Source organism: Gouania willdenowi, chromosome 14, assembly GCF_900634775.1.
Source record: "Gouania willdenowi chromosome 14, fGouWil2.1, whole genome shotgun sequence".
NCBI classification, from domain to species: domain Eukaryota; kingdom Metazoa; phylum Chordata; class Actinopteri; order Blenniiformes; family Gobiesocidae; genus Gouania; species Gouania willdenowi.
In genome coordinates, this window is record NC_041057.1 from 19,548,305 (window position 1) to 19,561,062 (window position 12,758).

Here is a 12,758-nt window from a genome sequence, read left to right on the forward strand (position 1 = left end):
ATCAACAACAGGAGGAGAGGAGGGGTGAGGGGAAAAAAAAAAACTGCCAGTTTGAAACTGATTTCCCTAAACAGAGAAGGCAGTGTGAAACCAGGAAAAAAAAACGCATCCGCAAACATAAACGTAAGCATGACACAGTCAAACAACTCGAGACAAGGCATGTGGGAAGGGTTGGGTGGGAGGTTGACTGGGGGAGGGGGTCAGGTGGGAAGAACAGCAGGATTCCAGCCGTTTGGGGACATGGGCGTGCTGCCAATGGGCGCTGCAACCACGCCTCCATGCAGCTGCGGATGGGAGGTGGGGAAAGATGGCCAACGAGGCATTTGAAGTTGAAGACCTGTAGCTGCATTACTGACAACCAGATGACGTGTGGAAAAGTTCAGCATCAACAGTTCCAGGTGGGAATGTAGGGAAGGAGCGGGGGGAGGGAGTGGGGGTAAGAGCCGCCGTCTGCAGAAACTTCCTGGTGATAAGAGTTGAGACAACCTTGGCTTTAGCCTTGGCTGGCTGGGGAGCCGAAAGGGAGATAAACAATGTGATTTGATACAGGCTATGTCAATTTCCAATAGCCTTCTGTCCTGGGTCTCTCTGCTGTAATCCAATGAGTGGCCTAGTTTCCACTTCCAAGCCGGGTCTCCAACTTCTCCCAGTTGTTATCCATAACGCGTAGACGATCCAAAAGTGTTCAGAGCCCTGCTACATCCTTCAGAAATCACTGTCAGCTTTTCCAAAACAGTCGCCAGTGTAGTACGGACTTTTCGTTTGATTAGGAAGCCACCAGCTCCGATCAGCAGCATGCCTACTATCATTATTCCAATCATGTAGATGTCCTCCACGTCTTCCACGGAAAGGATGGACAGACACACAACTCGCCAAGGGTCAAGTGTGTATCCAGCCGCAAACGTCCCGCTTGGACATGCGGGTTCACCACCCCCGGTTCTTTTCGTCGAAAAAATCTGATCGATAGCACTGACAGACCAACTAATTAATTCCATTATTCCGGTTTTGGATGAGTTACAGAGAGAGGCTCTTGTTAGGCTCACAAGACCAGACAAAGCAGCAGCTGGGAGAAAGATAAGAATGGAAGGGAGGGAGAAACAGAGAGTGCGACTGTCCTCGTCGAGAGAAGCAAGAAGAAATGTTTGATATGCTCTTTAAAAGAATATTACTGCAACGCTTCTCTCTCTCTATGTACACACACCTCAGCAGCAGCAGCAACAACACAGTGTCACTTACAGCAGCCACACAGAGGCTGCTGCGCACACACAAACAACACATGCACCACAGAGTTCTAGTGTAACAATCACAAATCAAACATAATGTAAATCAAGCAGCAGTAATAACCTTTCAAGCAGAAAAGTCACCAATTTCATCTTCTACTCCTCCAGACCATACACTGTAAAAAAGATGGTGCTCCAGTATGGGAAAGGGGCGGGGCCTGTGAGCAACAGCTGTCAGACAGTCCATCAAACACAATCCAGGCTCTGATTGGTTCTTTTTACTCAGTCGCGGCACATTCTGGCAATCTGCCAAATCCTGCAGGAGCAGCAGAGGGGATTCAATGAGCCTGTTTATTTCACACAAACTGATCTAAAGCTGTCCTTACATAGTGACAGCTTTTGCAAATATGACAACAAGTCACTTTTATAAGAGTTGCAGACTGCACCTTTAAGTAGAGTTGTCAATTATGGCCAAATGAGTATGTGTTTGAAGGTTGGATGTACAAAGAGGTGTACTAAAAACTAAAACAAACAAAAAAGTAGGTCCTGGTCCCAACTTTGTTTTTGTTTGAGTTTTTTTTAACAGCAAACAAAAAATACATAAAAAATAAGCAACATGATTGTGTTATATATTGATATGTAGTTGAAAATGCACAAAATAATAGATAATAAAGGAAAAAAGTTAACAGGGATTAAGTAGTGCTGTAGCAGTTGCAAACCCTGTTGGCTACTGTATGTTGGTGGTGAATATATTGGCCCATAATTCCTTTCCACCCTGAGGTTTGTTTTGTCTGCGACATTGATCTTCCCCGTGCGTAACAATGTCTGTTTATCTTTGCAATCACACAAAGTGGCCACCAATTACATGCCCCATCGATTTGAGCCGATGGTGGAAGCTGGTGGACAAAACATTCATTCCACCACATTACTGTGGCACTTTTTGTCCGCCACAAAATGAAAACGACCATCACAACAGCGCTGCTGATGCAAGATAGATCAGCCTGTCTCTGTTGGATTGGTGAATGTGGCTATGGGGTCAGACTGAATGATGACAGTGAGGGGTGGCTGCTGAACACACAGGGTGATGCATAAGTGACGATGAATGCTTGGAACAACTAAAAATACACCACTTTTTTTTTTTTACACAATCACAGGACATTTCTGCGTGTTTTTCACCCACAAGTAGATAAATACACAGCAACAGAAATCCTCAACCTTATGATTAAACTTGTATGCACCAACTTTGAAGACTGGTATAATCCACTGTAGGAAGCGTAATTAAATACAGTAATCTGTTACAATCACCATGTATTAATAGTTGCACCTTTTTGCATCCAGCAATCTATTAGTGATTTTATACATTGTTTATTCTCCATATTTCATTTATTGATTTTTTTTAACTTGTTATTATTGTTTTACTATTACTTGTTTTTATCTACAGTGATTTATTTTAGTTACACACTGTGTTCCCATGGTGTTTGTTTAAATTGATTTATGAATAAACTTGGATTGAATTGGACAAACAAGCAGTCATATAATGAAAGACAGAGAGAGAGAGATTTAATGATCACAAAGTTGAGACAAAGAATTGATTTGTTTCAGTAAAAGAAAGAGAAAACGTATTAAAATGTCCATAGTGCTTCTTATCAGTGGAGCTCAAGGCTGTCCATTTTGACCTTACAGCTTTGCAGCTATTACTGATTACATTAGAGCAGACTTTTTGAACTGGAAAATTCATCTCTGGTTTCAAGGGGTTGATTCAAACAGCTGAGTAAATCACATTTTCTATCTCATGCTGCATTACTTTAGACATTGATCATTTTTTTTTTTTTTATTGCAACAAGAATTAAAAAAGCTTAATAATGTTGGCCCTCATTCTATCGGCTGGAAGGAAAAAAAAAAAAAAAAGCCAATTGACTCTTTGACTCTCTATAGAACAGAATAAATCATTGGTTAAAGTCAGAATGACAATGACACAAATCAACTTTAGTTATTAGTCTTTCAAGAATAATAAAAGACCGATCTTAGTGATAGTCTTAAAATCTGTTCTTTTCTATTAGTGATAAGACCAGTTAAAGCAAATCTGACAGTAATACTTTGGATTTAAACCTTCTGTGGTGTAATTTTTCAGTTTGTTAAAACGTTGATAACCAGGGTTGGGGTAAATTATGATTGTAATTCCATAATTGGTAATTAATTACAAGTATGGTGTAATTGTAAACGTAATTGAAAAAAAATATGTTGCTGTTGTAATCATAACTGTAAAAAAAATGGCCGACGTACGCTCACGTGGAAGTGAAGCTTTTAATTTTAGAGCTCCCCCTGCTGACTGGCTGCAGTATGGGTCATAAGCCCCACCTCCTCAATGTTATCGGATGGGATGTTAGTCAAACTGTAAAGGTAAAATACTCATCACTATTTTTTTTTCCAAACCTAAACTCTGCTGTGATCATAAGTTATCACCCTACACTGTTAAAGTGCTATTTTTTTTTGTTTTAAATAAGTTATTTGAGGTTGAAATATGGGATTTGACATCATATATGACGATGATTGACAGCTTCGGATTTTGCGTAGCTCTCTGTGTGAATAGCATAAGCAGTTATGTCATGAAGGAAAGCCGAGACGCCATTAAACTTTACCGTTCAGTTTTTTCATCTTTTCTGAGCTACTAGTACTAGTACTAACCTCTATGATCTGATCATCTGAACAAAACGTTGCTAGAATTTCCAGCGGGAAACACACTTAAGTTTGTAACGTAGCTGGGCTGCGTAAGTCATTGCATTAAATGGGCGGGGCGTGTTACCACAGCTCCTCCCACTGGACCCTACTGCGCAGACTGGCTCCAAATGACGTCAAATTTGAAAGATGGAAGTGCCCCTAAGTGCCATTATTTGGCTTCCAGAACGTTGAGTGGGAACAGCTACAGTGCGTGCCCACTGGTTGTAATGCAATTGAATTGCGATTTAGTTCAGATAATTGACTTTGTAATTGTAATTGGCGTGAAAATTTAATTAAACGCAAACCTGTTGAACCATGTTACAGTTCTATGGCTTACACTTACGTAGGTAACAATTTATATTTATATATTTTTATTTCATTTTAGTTGAACTATAGTCACAAAGGGAAAGTATAGAAATCAAGTTTGTTTGTTGATTGTGTGTTTTAAAAAATTAATTTCAATTTTTCAGAAATTTCAGGCGACCCCATTTAAACTCAGGGCGACCCCCACAGGTTGAAAAACACTGATTCAGTGGCTCCTGAATAGATTTATTTCTATAGTTTCCGGTCATCTCACACCTGGGGTGGGACCAAGACTTAACACTTTATTTGTTAATTTTCCACTCTCTCCCAAGTACCCCCTGTACTGCCATCACGTACCCCTAGGGGCACATATACCACCATTTGAGAAACTGCTCTTGAGTATCATTTTACCATTTAAAAATAATTTGAAATCTAGGGTTCTACTCACAGAAAAAAGGCTCAAAAGGCCCACACCAAAACTATTAATACCAATATATTCATGGATTAGGAAGCCTAACAAGGAAACCAAGACATGAAAAACAAAGTGCATGATGGATAATATTTTTTACTGTATTTTACAGATGATTTAAGACATGGGTCAAAACTGACATATTATCATAAGTGATGCTAACAGAAAGAGGAGGTGAGATTTTGGCCTATAATTTGTGATTAATTGTAATTCAAACTTTAGTAATTGAGAACATAATTATAATTTACATTCAGGGGGAAAATAGTAATTGTCATTTAATTGTAATTGGGAAAAATGCTAGTCAACGTAATTGTAGTTGAGTTGTAACTGAACATGGATAATTTAAATTGTAATTGTAATTTAAAAATGTAATTGTCCCCAAAGCTGGTGATAAGTAAGACATCTTGGGTGCAGAATAAACACTGTATAGTCCCACCTTGGTTCCTCAGTGCAGAGTTTGCATGTTAGGTTAATTGGAATCCATAAATTGATTGTAGCAGTGAATGTTTTTGTGCCCGTGATCTCCTGTGATGGACCGGTGATGTGTGCAGGGAGCGCCCTGTGGTGATAGGCTCTGACAACCCGTGACCCTAAACAGGATAAGTGCGATGGATGAATATATGCATGAGTGACATTCGTATACTCAAATGTGAATTCTGGTTTACAAATTGCCCCGTGTGCATTTCTATAAGATTAGCTTTTTTTGGAGACATAGAAGATATTTCAATTGGTGTTGCTCTGCATGGTAAGCAGTCTTTTCCCTTGTCCTTTTATAATGGGCTGTGAGAAATGTGATTGGACAGGCATGGAGAAAGAGACTGAACTGTGGTGAGACGCGACTTGGCTCAGGGTAATTAATATCTGCCACGGCACGCGCTCTGGCAGACTGATGGATGTGCCTCTTTGTCGTCAGATATGCCTCACACGCAGAACATGGTTAAAATGGGTGTTTGACTATTTATATTAAAAAAGAAAAAAAAACAAAAAAAACAGGAATCTCAGAGGGAATAAAGGTGGGCTTCACTGCACGTAAACACCTACTCATGCATAGCTATGTTCACTGTAGCTATAGAATATATTTGTCACAGTTTGTGCACACACTAACCAACAACACATGTACAAGCCTGTGCGCAATTACTGTTGCAAGGACTAATCTCAATAGACAAATAGCTTGAATATATCACCGATGTCCTATTTTTTATGATCGACAAGCCGTGAGGACGCTTTGAGATGAAATGAATAACCACTTCACAGAGAATTGCATCCACTTGTGTTTTCTGCTTTTATATAAAATTAATTAGAGGCCACTCTATAGTGAGCAAGCTTTTATTACTGTATATTTTTTTTTATTTTAACCATTGATGACATCAAAATAATTGTATTACTTATAAAACATCTAAAAGCCAAGGCTCAAGATGTTACACAATTTCAGAAAGTATCTGAAAGAAGGTGTATAGCAGAGATGGGCAACTTTTACTACAGCGGGGCCACAAAAATGAGATTGTCTGATTTGAGGGCCACATTATCAACATTCATGTCAGCATTTAAAATAATGTTGGCATTAATACAGGAAAGAACAATGAGTTTGTGTTGTCATTTTATGTGTTTTTGGTCATTTTGTGTATTTTTCTAATTTTGCGCATTCTGTTGTGTGTGTCACTTTGTGTGTTTTTGAAGTCATTTAGCATAATTTCTTCTCATGTGTTATGAGCCAATTTATGTATTTTTGTTGTCATTTTGTGATTTTTGAGACATTTTTGTGTATTCGTTTTCTGTGTTTTTGTTGTCGTTTTGTAATTTTTTTTCAAATCATGTTGTTTTTTTTGCCATTTTCTGTGTTTTTGTTGTCGTTTTGTAATTTTTTTTCGAATAATGTTGTTTTTTTGCCATTTTCTGTGTTTTTGAAGTCATTTTGTGTATTTTCCTCTTGGTTAGTTTTTTGTTGTTGTTTTGTGTGTTATTAGTCAATTTGTGTATTTTTGTTGTCATTTTGTGATTTTTGAGACATTTTTGTGTATTTGTTTTTTGTTTGTTGTTTTGTAACTTTCTCTAAATTTTTTTGTTTTTTGTCTTGTTGCAGTTTTGTGTATTTTGTGTATTTTCCTCTTATTTGGTTTTTTTTGTTGTTGTTGTTTTTGTGTTATGAGTCAATTTGTGTATTTTTGTTGTCATTTTGTGATTTTTGAGACATTTTTTGTGTATCCGTTTTCTGTGTTTTTGTTGTTTTGTAATTTGTTTTCAAATCTTGTTTTTTTTTTTGCCATTTTCAGTGTTTTTTGTGTATTTTCCTCTTGTTTAGTTTTTTGTTGTTGTTTTGTGTGTTATTAGTCAATTTGTGTATTTTTGTTGTCATTTTGTGATTTTTGAGACATTTTTGTGTATTTGTTTTTTGTTTTTGTTGTTTTGTAACTTTTCTGTGATTTAGCTTTTCTTTCTACAGCAATGTTGTTGTTGTTTTTGATATATACAGTACATGAGTCAAATTTCATAAAGATTGGTCATTACAAACCATTATTTTTAAATATATTTTTTAAACTGATCCAGAATCAATATTGATCCAAAGCCCCTCCAAAATGCAATTTAAGCTTCCATGGCCAAAGGTTTATCTTTGATTAAGACTTTGTCAAAATCCTTTTAGTACTTTTGATATAAACCTACTAACAGACAAACAAACAAACAAATAAATAAAAGGCGGTGACAATATTACGTTTTTGGCCAAGATAATACATTTTTTTTTTTATTTATTTTTTACAAAACTGAATTTCAATTGACTCAACAGATTTACTTGCAACAAAATTGGGATTTTAATTCAAACTTGCTAAATGTACCCAATAAAATAGATTGCTGGTCACTGTTGTTGATAATCAGTTACTGGTATATATCATGTCAGCTACTATTGTAACAACATAAAATCCTAAATCCTTGATTGACCTACTGAGACTTGCTAGTTTTAAGCATTGCAACCCTCATAAGAACTCAATAATTGTCATTTTTTTTCCCAAAAGTGTGGGTGCTGCACTATTTTTTATTTCATAAGCACCCAATAAACTAACCTTTAGTGGTTAGTTTCAATGTAGTAGTGTGAGTTAAATCACGGGCAAGCATATCGACTCGGCTGTCGTATATTAATGCAGATTGTAGACATTCTGCACACGGAGAAAGACCTGGCAGTGATGGCCTTAATCAGCTTTGCATGCACTTGTCCTGCAAGGGCTTTTACATCGCGGACATTTGTGGTGTTATATCTAAAAGCCTTGCACTATAGCTTTACCTAATAAGCTGCGTTGACAAGTGAGGTGGCTATAGGACCTTTGCCACTGGCAGGGATCCAATACTCTGCACAAATTGAGAGTATTGAGCATTGATAAGATTCTGCCTTTAGCCCAACGTGATTCCTCTTTAATAGTCTTTATTGAGTAAATGACCATTAAAATTGAGGGTTTTTTTTACTAGACCACACAACTATCAATAGAGCAATATCAAGAGAACTATAGTCCCGCTTTCCACAACTGATTCACTTTCGCAGAGACAACACTATTGATCTTTCTGTAAAAGGTAATGCTTTGATGCACGGCCAGGACATGAGGCTTAGATGCAGTGATAGTCACTCTCTTAACTTCCCGACTAACCACTGCTGCTACATCTTAATATCAAAATAATAGCTTGCTACAGTTGACAAGTTATCGGCACACAATTTCCGCGATGTATTATAAATGTCAGCATAACGCACAATGGATAATATCTTCCAAATAAACTGCTATTAAATAGAAGGCCAATCTCCAGTACATTATTTGTGTTGTGTTTTCTGCCACCACATTTCATTATCTCCTGCCCTCACCTTGCAAAATTTGATCCTTTTCCAACTCGCTACCTGAAGGGATTCAGGAAAAACACACGGCAGTGCTACAGTTTATTAGAGCCAAATTGAAAAGCATTTTATTTGTTTCTACGGCAAGACTGAGTAACTTACTATTACTGCCTTCCACATCTATAGTGTTCATTATTGGCTGAAGAGCAGCATTCTCAATTTGAAGTGCTCAGACAAAATGAAAAAATGTGCATACAGCAGAGTGAGGGCCATTAATGGCAGATGTCAACGGGTACCAGCCGAACTGAGTGTTTATCCAGTTTGGCTGTTAGAAAAATAAATATATACGGTATATAAAATGTGTTTTATAAAATGTGCATCATTATCGCATTGACGGTCACCCGAAAAAAATGATTAATTTTGGTGGAAAATTGTACAACTTTTCTTGTGGATGGCTCATAATTATACATTTGCAAGATTACGTTTTATGATCACGAAACTGTGTCAATTAAGTCTCAAAATATTTTCTTTGTGTGAAGATATTGGGGACTTAGTAGTGATTGATTAGTCTCACTGAAATGGCCTCTGCTGATACAATGGCACCACAAAGATAGGTTGCACAGGGAGATAAAGTAAAACAGAACAAAAATGCCTCCAAAAAGAAAAATCTGAAGTCAGAGAAGCTAAAAATTCTATCAAAAGTGTGCATTAAAGGAATTTAGGAATACTGTGGTTGCAACTTTATTTTCCTCTCTAAAGAAAAACAAAACAAAACCTAAACACATAATCTCCACATTGTTTTTTTGTTGCTAATCTTCCTGGCCCCTCAGTGCTGTGGAACTATTATTTCTAATGGTAAAACAATCAGACTTTATGACCCAGCACCACATCTACTGGAATAGGAAGTAGTGCGTAATTTAATACTTCAGGAATTGGCTCCACAATTTTTGCCCCTGGCTCTTTCACTGCATGCTCAATAGGGATGTAAATGCTGCTATGATAATGGCAATAACTAGGTTCATTGGAGCTAGTGATAAACTATGAATGGGATGAATGACCCCGGGGTGGCGTACCTCATCCCTGTGGCTCACAGATTTACTGCAGAGGAACGGCCCCTTTTTTTATTATGGTAGTTTCACGACCCTTTATGGCCAGTATGCATTAGGAAGTCGATTCCTTGTTTTGAAGTTAAAAGGAAGATGAAGTGGCATTTTAAAAACATCATAAAATGTTTTTATTTTCCTCACAATGGAACAGTAATAAGTTCATTTTTTCTGACTAGTTTCTTTGCTGTTTCTTTTTTCAGCAGTACTTTATCACACAGGTTTTACTACGATACAAATGAAAAGTCATTGACATTAATTGGTTATTTATTCACCTCTAAAACATACCCTTTACACCGTCTCAAGAGATCTTGCAGAATTAAAGTTTTTGTGTAGAAGGTCGTTGGATGAATAGAAAGGATTGCATCCATCCCTAAATATTCTTTCGTTTCAAGCGCACTTATTGTTCAGCGCACTAACCAAGAATGGACAGGCCATAATCCAAGAGAACTGATTGGTCAGGAGGTCGTGTTTTTATACTCTCATAGCTTATCCAGAACATAACTTACTTCTGACCAGGTTTCCTGTTCAGCATTAGTTACCATGGTGATAAATAAATCCAACCCAGCGTCATAGTATAGGGCCCAGGGGGCGGGATCCTGTGACTCGATGCTAAAGGTTGCTAACCCCTGGTCTTGACAAAATCAAAGATCTGCTTGAGTCTATCTCAGCTACAAACCAGACAGAAGGTTGGATACCACATGGACAGGGTGCAAGATAGGAGATCCAGTACATAAAATGAACTTTGTTCAAATGAACATAATTCCACTTTACTAGTCCACTTTACTTTGGTTCATTGGCTGCTACAGTATGTGTTGGGCATAGTTTCTCAATGGTTCGTGAGATGGTTTAAACTAGCAGTGTCTTAGGTCTTACACCGAACGTGACTTCAGCGACTCTGGGGACTAGATTACAGTTCAAATCAATGTAAATGACATGGCGTCAGGCGACCTCCCTTGCAGCGACGCAACTAGCGCAATTCCAGCGACTAGATTGTACGGCAAATCGCTCAAGCTTGAAAATGTTAAACTTCTCAAGCAACTTCAAGTGACGCAAAATCCATTCTGCAGTGAGTTTATCCTCACGTCACTCCTCCGGTCAGAAAGGGTGTGTTTTAGAGGGCTGCAGCGAGGCGGCTGTACACTACTTATTCTATGGCTGCACGTTTACAACCTTTTAAATTCAAAATAAGTATATTTTGAGTGAACTCATCCTTTAGTAACTCTGTAAGTTGAGCATTTAAACTGTAAGTACATGCCGCTGTAGAAGTAGTATGCAGCCCTCTCAGTGCAGCCCTCTCAGGGTTGTCACGTCACTGGAGCGATGAAGCAATGAAGCGACCAAAAAGCGCAACATTAATGTTCAAGCGACTCATCACGAGCGATTTAAAGTCACAATCGGTGTGAACGCACCTTATATGTGATAAGATATTCTTGTTCTGTAAACATGAAATTCTAATCATATTACCATCAGTGGATTATTAAGTTTACACTAAATTGTTCATGTTTCATTAGTATTATTGCTTTAAGGAGTGACTGAAAGTAAGGTTTTCCCAGTGTGAGGTCTTCCAGTTAACCTAATGTTGGTTTTTGTTCCCTTTCTCTTCTATCGGTGCTGGTTTTGTCATTACACCAGCTCCATTAGGCCGAAATACAACTTGAATGTTTCTGCACGACTTAAAAAGGTCCCAGCTTTTTCGCAGCTGCATAATCACGCTGTTGTTTCAACACAAGCCATTGTGCTTGCAATTAAATTGCTCATTTTATAGTTTAGGCTTTTCCAGAAGTTTTAAAGTTTTAGTTGTGCCATTAAAGTGCCGACACTAATGATGTGGAACAGTGTGGGTATTAGACAGGAAGAGAAGGTTGTTTAATAGCATCGATTAAAGACTTGGTAAGCTCAACTCATTATCTATGTGAACTCCATTCCATCCTAAAACATTTATTTAAAAACAGTGACAAGACAGCAATGCAAAAGCGGCCCAAGAACATTGATCTTACCCCAACGCAAATGCAAATTTTTGACATCCACTGCATGAGCTATTCTTCCTCTGCTATCACAAAACATACGCACCGCGGCGTTCGATTGATCAGCCGTTCTTTCAATTGTCAACCTATTTACTGTGGCTCTGCTTTAAACCACACAGTGATGTTAATGACTGTAATGCCACATGCATTCTCTCCACATTTGCATACATTATGTGTCAGTGAAATGCAATTAAGAGACTCAGTGTCTGAGTTGAAGGTTGGTTTATAAAGTGCATTCGCACAAGGTTGAAACAGCAAAAAAAAGTTGTTGAAATATGGTAAATTTATGGTAAAGTTGTTGTTACACACAATAGATAAACAACTCACCCCCACCCTAATCCACCCTCGCTCCAGCTCACATCTAAATATGTCCTGCTGTGGTTTGGAGGCCAGACAACACAGTCAACACAACAGCTGCTGTAACACACAATGCAGAACATAGATGATTATGCTGTGAAGCCAGTTAACAATGTTAGCACTTTGGGACAGATTTAGACTTTTTGTCCAGTTTTGGATTGTGGCAAACTAACTCACACACAGCATTAGCAACGTGCTTGTAAAATCCCTTTTTTTTTTTGCACGTGTTTATTAGTTTTCTAAAAATTAGGACATGCAGCAGTTGTTGTTTGTACTGCGATTACTGAACTGATAATTGTCTAATTAACTGTGCTGGATATAATTGGTTGGAGTGCAGTACACCAACATCACATTTAGTGAGTTAATGCTGGATGCTGATCATTGAGCTGCATATTGGACATCAGAAAAGGACAAAAAACATGAGAAAATGATCATTTCTCATACAAATGCATTCCCCCTTTTTTAAGTACTCTATATACAGATTTCTTTCTTACTGAGACCAGCACTAGAATATTAAAGCTTGTTATAGACCTAATGTAGACCTCATTTATCAATAAATGGTTGATAATTTGCTCGTAAAATTATGTAAAAGGTTGAAATTGTTGCTTAAATGTTTGTTTTTATCTCCACTATAAACACTCGATTGTTGACATTGTTGGAAAAGTTTCACGCATTGCATTTTGGGATGTGGAGTCCTGTAAATGGGTGCGTAAAAGTGTTTTTACTTCTTTTCTACTCTGATTCCTAGCTTTT

At 37.8% G+C, this 12,758-nt stretch overlaps 1 protein-coding gene across 2 annotated transcripts in view; it reads left to right on the forward strand.

Moving 5' to 3' along the window:
* LOC114475961 (seizure protein 6-like) overlaps positions 1–12,758 on the forward strand; it is a 123,869-nt gene that overhangs the window by 85,922 nt on the left and 25,189 nt on the right. The gene's annotated exons all lie outside the window — the stretch shown is intronic.